Below are 8,814 nucleotides of genomic sequence, written 5' to 3'. Positions count from 1 at the left end.
ACAGATTCTGACTCGGACTCCGACTCCGATTCTGAAATAGAACTGTCTGACCTGATTCCCAAACTTCCAGAACTTTTGCCATCAACAGCATCAATGACCTTAAGAACCATACTCTCACCATCTTCTGAATCACCACCAACTGACTAATATTATTTCCTAAAAGATTTCCAGTCGAATTTTGAACATGACTCCCTACCTGAAGATGATGAATCATTCTCACCAGTCCACACATCACCATCATTGTGTATAGCCCACTTAAATTTCTCAGTAACTCTTTTGATCAGAATCCCTCGACGCAAATAGTTCGCCCAGTACCAAGACTGCTCAATTCTTCCTTCCAATTTTTAAATGTAACACTTAAAGTTACCATCTTTACCAACACACCCAACTCTCTCTCTCTCTTTCTCTCTCTCTCTCTCTCTCTCTCTCTCTCTCTCTTTTTTCAGCCTTCTCTTTCTCTAACTCCTCTCCCGTATTCTGAACTCTCGCAACATTAGCATGATGATATTAAGCATCTGTCACATCGATTGATCAGTCATAGACCTCATCCTCATAAGTTGAAGCTAAGGCTTTGGTAGACTCATCAACAATTGGAATATTCACTTTGGATTTTGGTTCTTTATTCTATTTTGAAACGGGTTATGAAAACCTGGTTGTTTTGGCTTACTGCAGTTTCTTTTGAAGTGACCTAATTCATTACAATTGTGACATCTCACTTTGTTCATATCAAAACCGAACTTAGTATTTTTTTTTTCACTCTCAGGGTTTTCTCACCAGTCTTCTGCAGATACCTCTTTACCCTTCGAATAACACTACCCATGGCCTAAAGAATATCCATTTTTTCCATCTCATTATCGTCAATATGATCATAGTCTTCAGCTTCCAAATGACTTTTGACCATTCAACAAATCATTGTATGAGTTCACAACCATCGCAACTAAAGCCATGTCCTCCTCTATCCCCTTGATCGTCCTTAAATGAAGATTATCAGTTTTGATAAGCTTGTATTTCTCGTATTTACTGGAAGAAGAATGAGGAATGACACTCTGAGTGGCATAACCGGAGGTTTGAGTCTGACTGTTAGAAGTAAATCCAGTTTTAGGTGGAGCATGTGTCTTATTAGATCCTATAGTAGGTGATTTGTAGAGTGATGGATGTTGCGCTCCTTCAAGTCTCTTCAATCGTTCTTGCAACTCTAACTCTTTAGCCTGTAATTTTGTCACAAAACTACTGAAAGGATTATCCACTATTACACACGTAGTCTCAATCTGTTGAACAATTGGATCCCACTTCACCGGTAGACCCTCTCGAAAACACTGCACCATCTTTTTGTTGGAGAAAGTGATATCAAATATTTTCAATTTAGTCAACAGATGATGATACCGAGCTACAACAACTTCTAAACTTTCATTTGGCTGGATAGTAAACCGTTTTCATTCTTTCTTCAGAACCTTACCCTTTTTCTTTCTATACTCAACACTTCCCTCTACCCCAGTCTTAATCGCAGTCCAGACACCGTATGAGGTTGTATGAGTCTCAAATTGGTGGAAAAAGTCCTTAGAGAGACCTTGTGTAATATGAATGTAGGTCTTACATTCAAGACTGTAAGTCTCTCTTTCTGCAATAGTAAGATCTAGTGGAATTTAAGGTTCCCAGGTGCTTTCTCAGGGAATTTGTATTCCTCCTTTAAATAGTTAAACATCTTGGTGTCAATCCCGTTAAGAGTGATGAGGAATCTTTATTTCCAATCAACATAGTCATCTAATGGTTCAAGTCGAGGGACCCTAGTCAAACTTCCTATTTCATTTTGCGTCTGTAAAAGTCTTTGTAAACTAGAGGAAAAAGCACCGACTAAAGCTGATTGGGTTTCTGAAAAATCATTTGTTTCTGCATTGTATCCATGCAGTTGTAAAACACGGTTGCAACAAAGTTACATGGATGCAGAAGGTTATACGGATGCAATAATACGGGTGCAGATTACATGGATGCAGGGTATATCAGGGTAAATAATGGTACTGTTACAGGATTGAACACGAGTGCAATATACAGTTGCAAGGTTGATACGGTTGCAGGATACGATTACTAAATGACACGAATGTAGGAATCAACCGTACGGTTACATGTATTCATGTATGTGATATGACCGAAATGGATGGTTTTATTTATGCGGTGTCGTCAGGCTACAAGACGTCAGAATCAGTTGCCAAGAGGGGGGATCAATAGATTTAAATTTATATTTAGCGGGGCCTAAATAGTACTACTCCCTATTATGAGTAAGGGAAGTATGACCTAGGGTCGTATTTTTAAGATATTAGTAGAATCGAACCTATAATTAAAGCTTAAGATAATTCTAAAGTGAAGGAGTAGTGATTTATACCTATTTTTGGATTTTCTAGTTTATAAGATAAAGTAAAGTAAATGCGATAAAATTTGTAATTCAGATAAGATTAAAACAAACGCATACTATGATTTCATCAGTTACTTTGCCAAGATTATGGAATGCTGGCTCATGAATAGGTAGTGACCTTGTATTTATTACACTGGTCCTAAACGCCCCTGTCATAAGACATGTCACTGGGTAATGCGTTAGGCTTGAAGATTTTAAATAGACAGCAACGTCCCTTACCCCTGACGCCCGTGGAGTCTGACTACAAGCATACACATTCAGACGGCTCATCCAATTGAGCGACTCGGTTGGGTGATGTATTAACATTCCACAAAGGTCTAAACTTTCTTAAACATAATAGAATACAGGGTTTGCCATATCCGAGAGGCATGATGTGTTTCGATGCTTTCATTAATGATTGGGTTAAAAAGATAGTTAGGCTCTTAAAAGAGTTCAACCATAACGAACACCATGGCCAAGTCAGGTTTGACTTCCATGAACACGTTCGATTGTCCTAACGGTCTAATCCTTTATATGTTTAAACAAACAGTTCCTTAATTAACTAAGAATCCCTCAAGCGGGGTGCAATGCTTGAGACCGCGTTACGGTGAAGTGTACTAATCAGCACTGACCAGTTTCCATGGCCTTACGTAGCAGAGGTACAGCTTACAACAACCATTGTGCTTCAGCGTGTACATACAAAGTTTATATGCTTGGTGACTACACTAGATGGTCTAGGACCGACAATGTACTAGGGGTCTAGTTAGATGTTTAACTACGAAAGAGTCCTCAGTCGGAATCCAAGGCTCGGTGGACTTACTACAACCGGTGTGCCTCAGTCAAACTTACCTTGTATTCGATAGACTTTTCTTACCAAGGGGTGACATAGATAGTGTACTCTGAATCGGGGTTCGCGACTTCCCAATAACTAAGTTCTATTAGTTGGAAAAGCAATTGAGTTTAAAGCATAATCGGAAAGCATCTTGACAACATACACAAACCATAATATTATTTCGGCATTATAACAGACTACATTGTAGCATACACTAACGATAACTACTCGCTAATCATGGCAACAATATCACAAAGCATAATAATGGAAGACATTGTATAAAGACAAAGGATAGAAATACCAGTAGATTAAACGAGTTCTGAATACAAAAGTGACAACTTCAAACTCCAGACCGCTCCTAATACAATCTTCAGCGTTCTTCTCCGGGTACTAGGTTTCCCGCACGGAGTCGAAGACCTTGAAAATATGACTAATATTTTAGATAGAGAGAGAAGGAAATGAATTAAAGTGTGTGTAAAAATAGATGACAAAGATCCTTTAAATAGCCTTGAGTTTGGCCTGCATACGACTGGCAAGCCGTATAGCAGTCCGTTTTTGGGGCCCGTTTGCACTGGTCGGCCATTTTTTATGCCCGTTTGCCTGGGCCGTATGGCAGGCCATTTTCCCTTATGGCAGGCCGTATAGCAAGCCATATGGTCTGCTTTGGTTTGCTGATTTCACTGGTTCGTAACCTGATTTCCTTGATCGTAACTTGGTTTCTTGTCTTTCACCGTTTTCGCTCTAGAATCTTCGTTTTAGCTCCGATTCTCTTGATTCTTTTTGCACCGTCTTTGTAATCACTTGATCTTCAATTTTAACCGACAAAGCGGGAATTTTGGTGATAAAGTTCGGAACTTTATTGTTTTTGGGCCTTAATACCGGGGTGAAAACTTGACTTTTTAGCCGATATCAAATATCCCACACTTAGACTTTGCTTGCCCTGAAGCAAACTTCTCGTTTTTACCTTAAGAAATCTTTTAGTAGTTTCTTTTCTAATAGCCTAAGCGGTTTGCTTTTTATTATAAGGGCGAAAAAATAAGGTGAGTTATCTATGTTAGGGTTGAAACTATCTCTGCAAACATGCGAGGAGGTTACATGACTTAGGCTAGCTTTCATGGGTCACTCAAATCACACAAGTGTTTAGGGTTCCCTATAGATCTAAGAAATGAATTCACTCATAGCCAGTCAGGTTGCACCCATCGTCATAGGCTTGATAAAGACTCAAATCCTTGTTACTAATGTGAAAGCGGTAATAACCATAGCTTTCAGGTCATTTGTCAATTTGGAATGATGAAAAGGAATTTTGGAGTGGTGGTGAAGTTGTTTTAAGGGGGTGAGAAAAGGGTAATATAGTCTTTTTAAAGACTTTTATTAGGAATTTTCGGAAAACATAAGATAGATAGGAGTGCTGACACTTTTCGAGAAGCACTTTTGAAATTTTCTCCTTTAGAGTGATAAGCATTTGTGGTCAAGTTCTTCTTCGACGTTTCTTTTTATAAGTTGTGCTCCTTTTCTTAGAACTTGGAAAATACATTTTTTTTATTATTTATTTTTTTGGAGATTTTATCTCGAGAAACTTTGTGCCGGTAAACTTTTTCAAGACCTTTGCCATGATATTTGAGAGGCTTATAACATCGGATTTTCGGAAGGAATCTCATTTTCTGGTTTTTCTTCGAGTGATAGTAAAGATGATGGAAATGATGGGTTGGTAGAAGTAGTGAAGGTGTGGAAGGCTTATTTTGACAAATGGCTGGCTCTTCTGATTATATACGAATCACATTTAGTTACTTGGAAATGCAGATCTAAAGCTAGTTCTGATTCTGAGTACAGACATCGGCACTCTCAACGGAAAATAGCGAGGCATTAAAGATGAATGCTCATATGGTCTTATTTGGGTGCCTCACCATAATCAATTTAGGTCTATAATGCCTAGTCATGCAATGCTCTATTAGAGATTCGGTTCGTCCCAATAAGATTTCTACCTTGCTTAAGCCTTAATTCTATTTACAAACGTTTCAGGTTTTCGAAAGTACTTTTTCGGAAAAGGCTTTCTCTTGTTAAAATTTTTAAAATTTGGCTTAAGAACTTGGATCTTTGTAATGGGTTATTGTAATATAGCATAAAAAGATTATACCAACATCCCACACTTAGACGAACATTGTCCTCAATGTTCCTAGTGTATCCCACACTTAGGAGTTTTAATTAAAGATTTGAGAATATTTATCTAGTGTTTATTTGGGTTGGAATCCCACACTTAGTGATAAGCTAGGATGTGGCATAATTAAAGTTTGAGCTAATAACGAGGAGAAAGGAGTAACCCCAGCAGATGGTCTTGTGAAGAAACCGGCTGGCTTGTGAGGACAGGTTGTTTTAGCAATCTTGGAAGTTACGTCCTTTATTGATCGGCTCATTTGTCATCCTTTATTCTTCTACTCTACTTTATTGCACGGGTTGCCTCCCGAGAAGCGCTTCTATTTAAGGTCGTTGGCTCGACCGTAATGATGCCTAAAAAGCAGACATTCCCCTCTGGTAGTTGTGATCTTAGTCTTCTCGAGGGAATGTGAGTCTTGAGGGATAAATCCTGAGAAAGTGTCGGACCAAAAGTGGTAGCAAATCCGGTACTTCTCTTGAAGATCTTCTGAAAGATAGGTAATGTGTAGTTTCAGCTCATGACAAATCTTGAAGTCCGATGAGAATATGATCTATGACTCTGCTGATTGACCCATGAATGTCAATCATTGAGGCAATGCTAGTGGTGATTATCTCTCTGATAGTATGTTCACTTCGGAGGTCTTCAAATAGTGTCAAAAATTGTATCTTCAGTATCTCAAAATCTTCGGAACGGTGATCTCCACAGTAAGTGTCTGTAGCCTTGCACAGATTGGTCAAGAGGTGAAGCTTAAAAGAAGTGAAAAGCAGACCTGACCTAAGCATTAATGTCACCGTCTTTGAGTATATCTCCCGACATCCAGCTTTAGATATGAAACTAGGATATGTGGATTCATGGGAGATACGTGCTATCTGCTTCGTAACGTAGGTGGCAATGTTGACTCGGTCTGGTTCAAGATGTGAAAACATATTGTTGCATCTTACTTCTTCCGCTACTACGTCTCGTAACTCTTTGATAATCAGATCAGTGTGGTGATCAATTATTACGTAAATCACTAGCCTGTCTGGTGTGCTTTCGAAATTATCTCTTTCCAAGAGAGCAAAGAAGCTGTGAATATCTTCGATCATTTGAAAATCAGAGTGATAAGTCGGGCGTCCGGTGGAAAGATCCATATGCTTCTGGATGAGAGTCAGTAGTGCTCGTTGGTTCGTTGAGAACGGGAGTGCAGATCCTGCTAAGGCGTTGTAAACCTTAGAGTAAACGATCTTCTGATCTCGACAAAATCTTGTCTCAAGAATAGTGCGAACCACTAAATTGTGCTCTCGTTGCCTTTCTTCACGGTAGATATGATCGTGAAGAGTATTGATAAATTCTTGAATGCGCCCTTCTAAGATTTCAACATTATTGTCTTCTCTCTATAGATAGAGGTTGTATTCATCTTTGATAGCCATGATCTGTTCTGTTAAGCGTAGTGTGAAATCAATTGTTGATTTACGGATGGCTTCGAGAATATCTTCAAATTCATCGGTGTTATTGATGAAAGTTATCTTGTCGGTGTGATTGGAAATGACCGGAATCTGATCTGAAGAAGAGTCCGGCTCCTCCTGATCAGGTTCGGGTGGAGAATATGAGTCATCCAGAATGTCTTTATGTTGCTTTTCCTCGTCATCATCGATATAGTATTCTTCCGTGGATTCGTCTGATGAACGGGCTTCTTCAGTATTCTGGTGCTTCACTTTGACACTTGCAGGGTCAATTTCTATATTTTTAACCTCAGCCTTATCAATTTTCTTCTTGAAACAAATGATTAAACTGTGATCTTCCGTCTCGAGCCTAATTCATTCTTCGTGACGTTTCAAACTTAGAGAGGGTATTATCGCAGTTTCTTTTACGTCTCCCATTTCCTCTTCCTCCTCGGATTCTTCCTCTTCCTCTATTTCTTCACTAGGATCCTCTTCTTCCAATTCTGGGTCGTCAGCTGACTGTGATTCGACACCCATTTCGATATCATTGGCTAGTGGTGGAGACTCATCATCGGAAGTGATCCGTTCGGTGGAAATAGCAAACATCTCTGCCTGTCCAGAAAGATCGGTAGGTCGGTCAATTTTGAAGGTAACGCTCTCCCCATGTGATTGCAAGATCAATGTGTGATTGTACACATCAATAACAGTCCTAGCCATATTCATGAAAGGTCTCCCTAATACTATTGGTGTATGTAGGTCTTCCTTAATGTCCATTACTACGAAATCCGTAGGATACAAGAATTTGTCGACTTTCACCAAAACGTTCTCAACTATGCCCTTAGGATAGCAAAATTGTATGATCGAAAAGCTGGATCATCATTTTAATGGGTGACAAGTCTCCTAGCTCCAATCTCTTGTAGAGGGAATAGGGGATTAGGTTGATACTTGCTCCTAAATCTGCTTGCGCATGAATGGTTCCAGACTGGTAGATTGAACACGAAAAAATGAATCGGCCCGTATCTCCTAGTTTCTTTGGTAAAGAGTTTCTGAGTAATGTCGAGCATTCTTCATTCAGTGAAATTTTGTTGGAATCTGGTATCCTTTCCTTCGTATAGAGAAGCCTTCGGATGTATCTCTTCTGGTTGGGGACTTTGGACATGGTGCCCAGGAATCTTCCATGAAGTTTGTAGGTATCGAGCTTGGATGGTTCTTCCTGTAGCCTCCCAGGGTAAGGTATACGAACTGGGGTTGCAGTGGGCAGCTTGTGAGTATATGTTGACTTGTTCTTAAGCCTAGCTGACCTTCTTAGTGGTTCTTCCCTTGGGATTATGGAGTTCATTTGCTTAGCTTCCTCTATATGGGGATTTTGGATAGTATTACTAGGTAATCTTCCTTGTGGTCGAGTTTCAAGGTGTTGTGATAACTGTCCGAGCTGCGTTTCTAGACTTTTAAGCAGAGCCAATTGATTTCTCATTAGTTTCTTCATCTGGTCTTATCTAGATGCAGTTCTCTGATATAACTATTGTTGTCCTTGAATGAACTGAGTCAACTGATCATCAGTCCCGAGAGTAGGGTTGGTTACTTTCGTAATTTGGGTGGTTGGGGAATTTTCCTCAGCTGGTGGACCAATGAGTGGAAGTGGTTGGTCGTAGTTCAATTGAGATTGTTGGGGTGTATAAGGTGGGTAACGATAGCGAAAAGGCTGGTTTTTTCGTTGAAACTGTTTAACCCTAGGTTGTTGATTAAATCTGGATTTGATTGACGAGCTAGTTATTGAACGTAACAGACTGAACCGTCAGGGTTCTCGTACTCAACTTGATATTCTTCAGTGGGTTGCGGGTTGGTACAATTAACAAAGGCTTGAACCTGGTTAACCTCCTGCGGCTACATCTTCAATTCTCCAAGTTGTTTGGCAAGAGATTCCATCTTATCCGTGAGGGATTTGATGGCCTCCGTTTGATTGTTAAGTGCGGAGAGTGGGGAAGATGATGAAGTTGTTTCATCACTGTTCCAGTCACGATGA

The sequence above is a fragment of the Rutidosis leptorrhynchoides genome, chromosome 2 (genome assembly GCF_046630445.1).
Source record: "Rutidosis leptorrhynchoides isolate AG116_Rl617_1_P2 chromosome 2, CSIRO_AGI_Rlap_v1, whole genome shotgun sequence".
Classification (NCBI taxonomy): domain Eukaryota; kingdom Viridiplantae; phylum Streptophyta; class Magnoliopsida; order Asterales; family Asteraceae; genus Rutidosis; species Rutidosis leptorrhynchoides.
Note: the sequence above shows the minus strand (reverse complement) of the source record.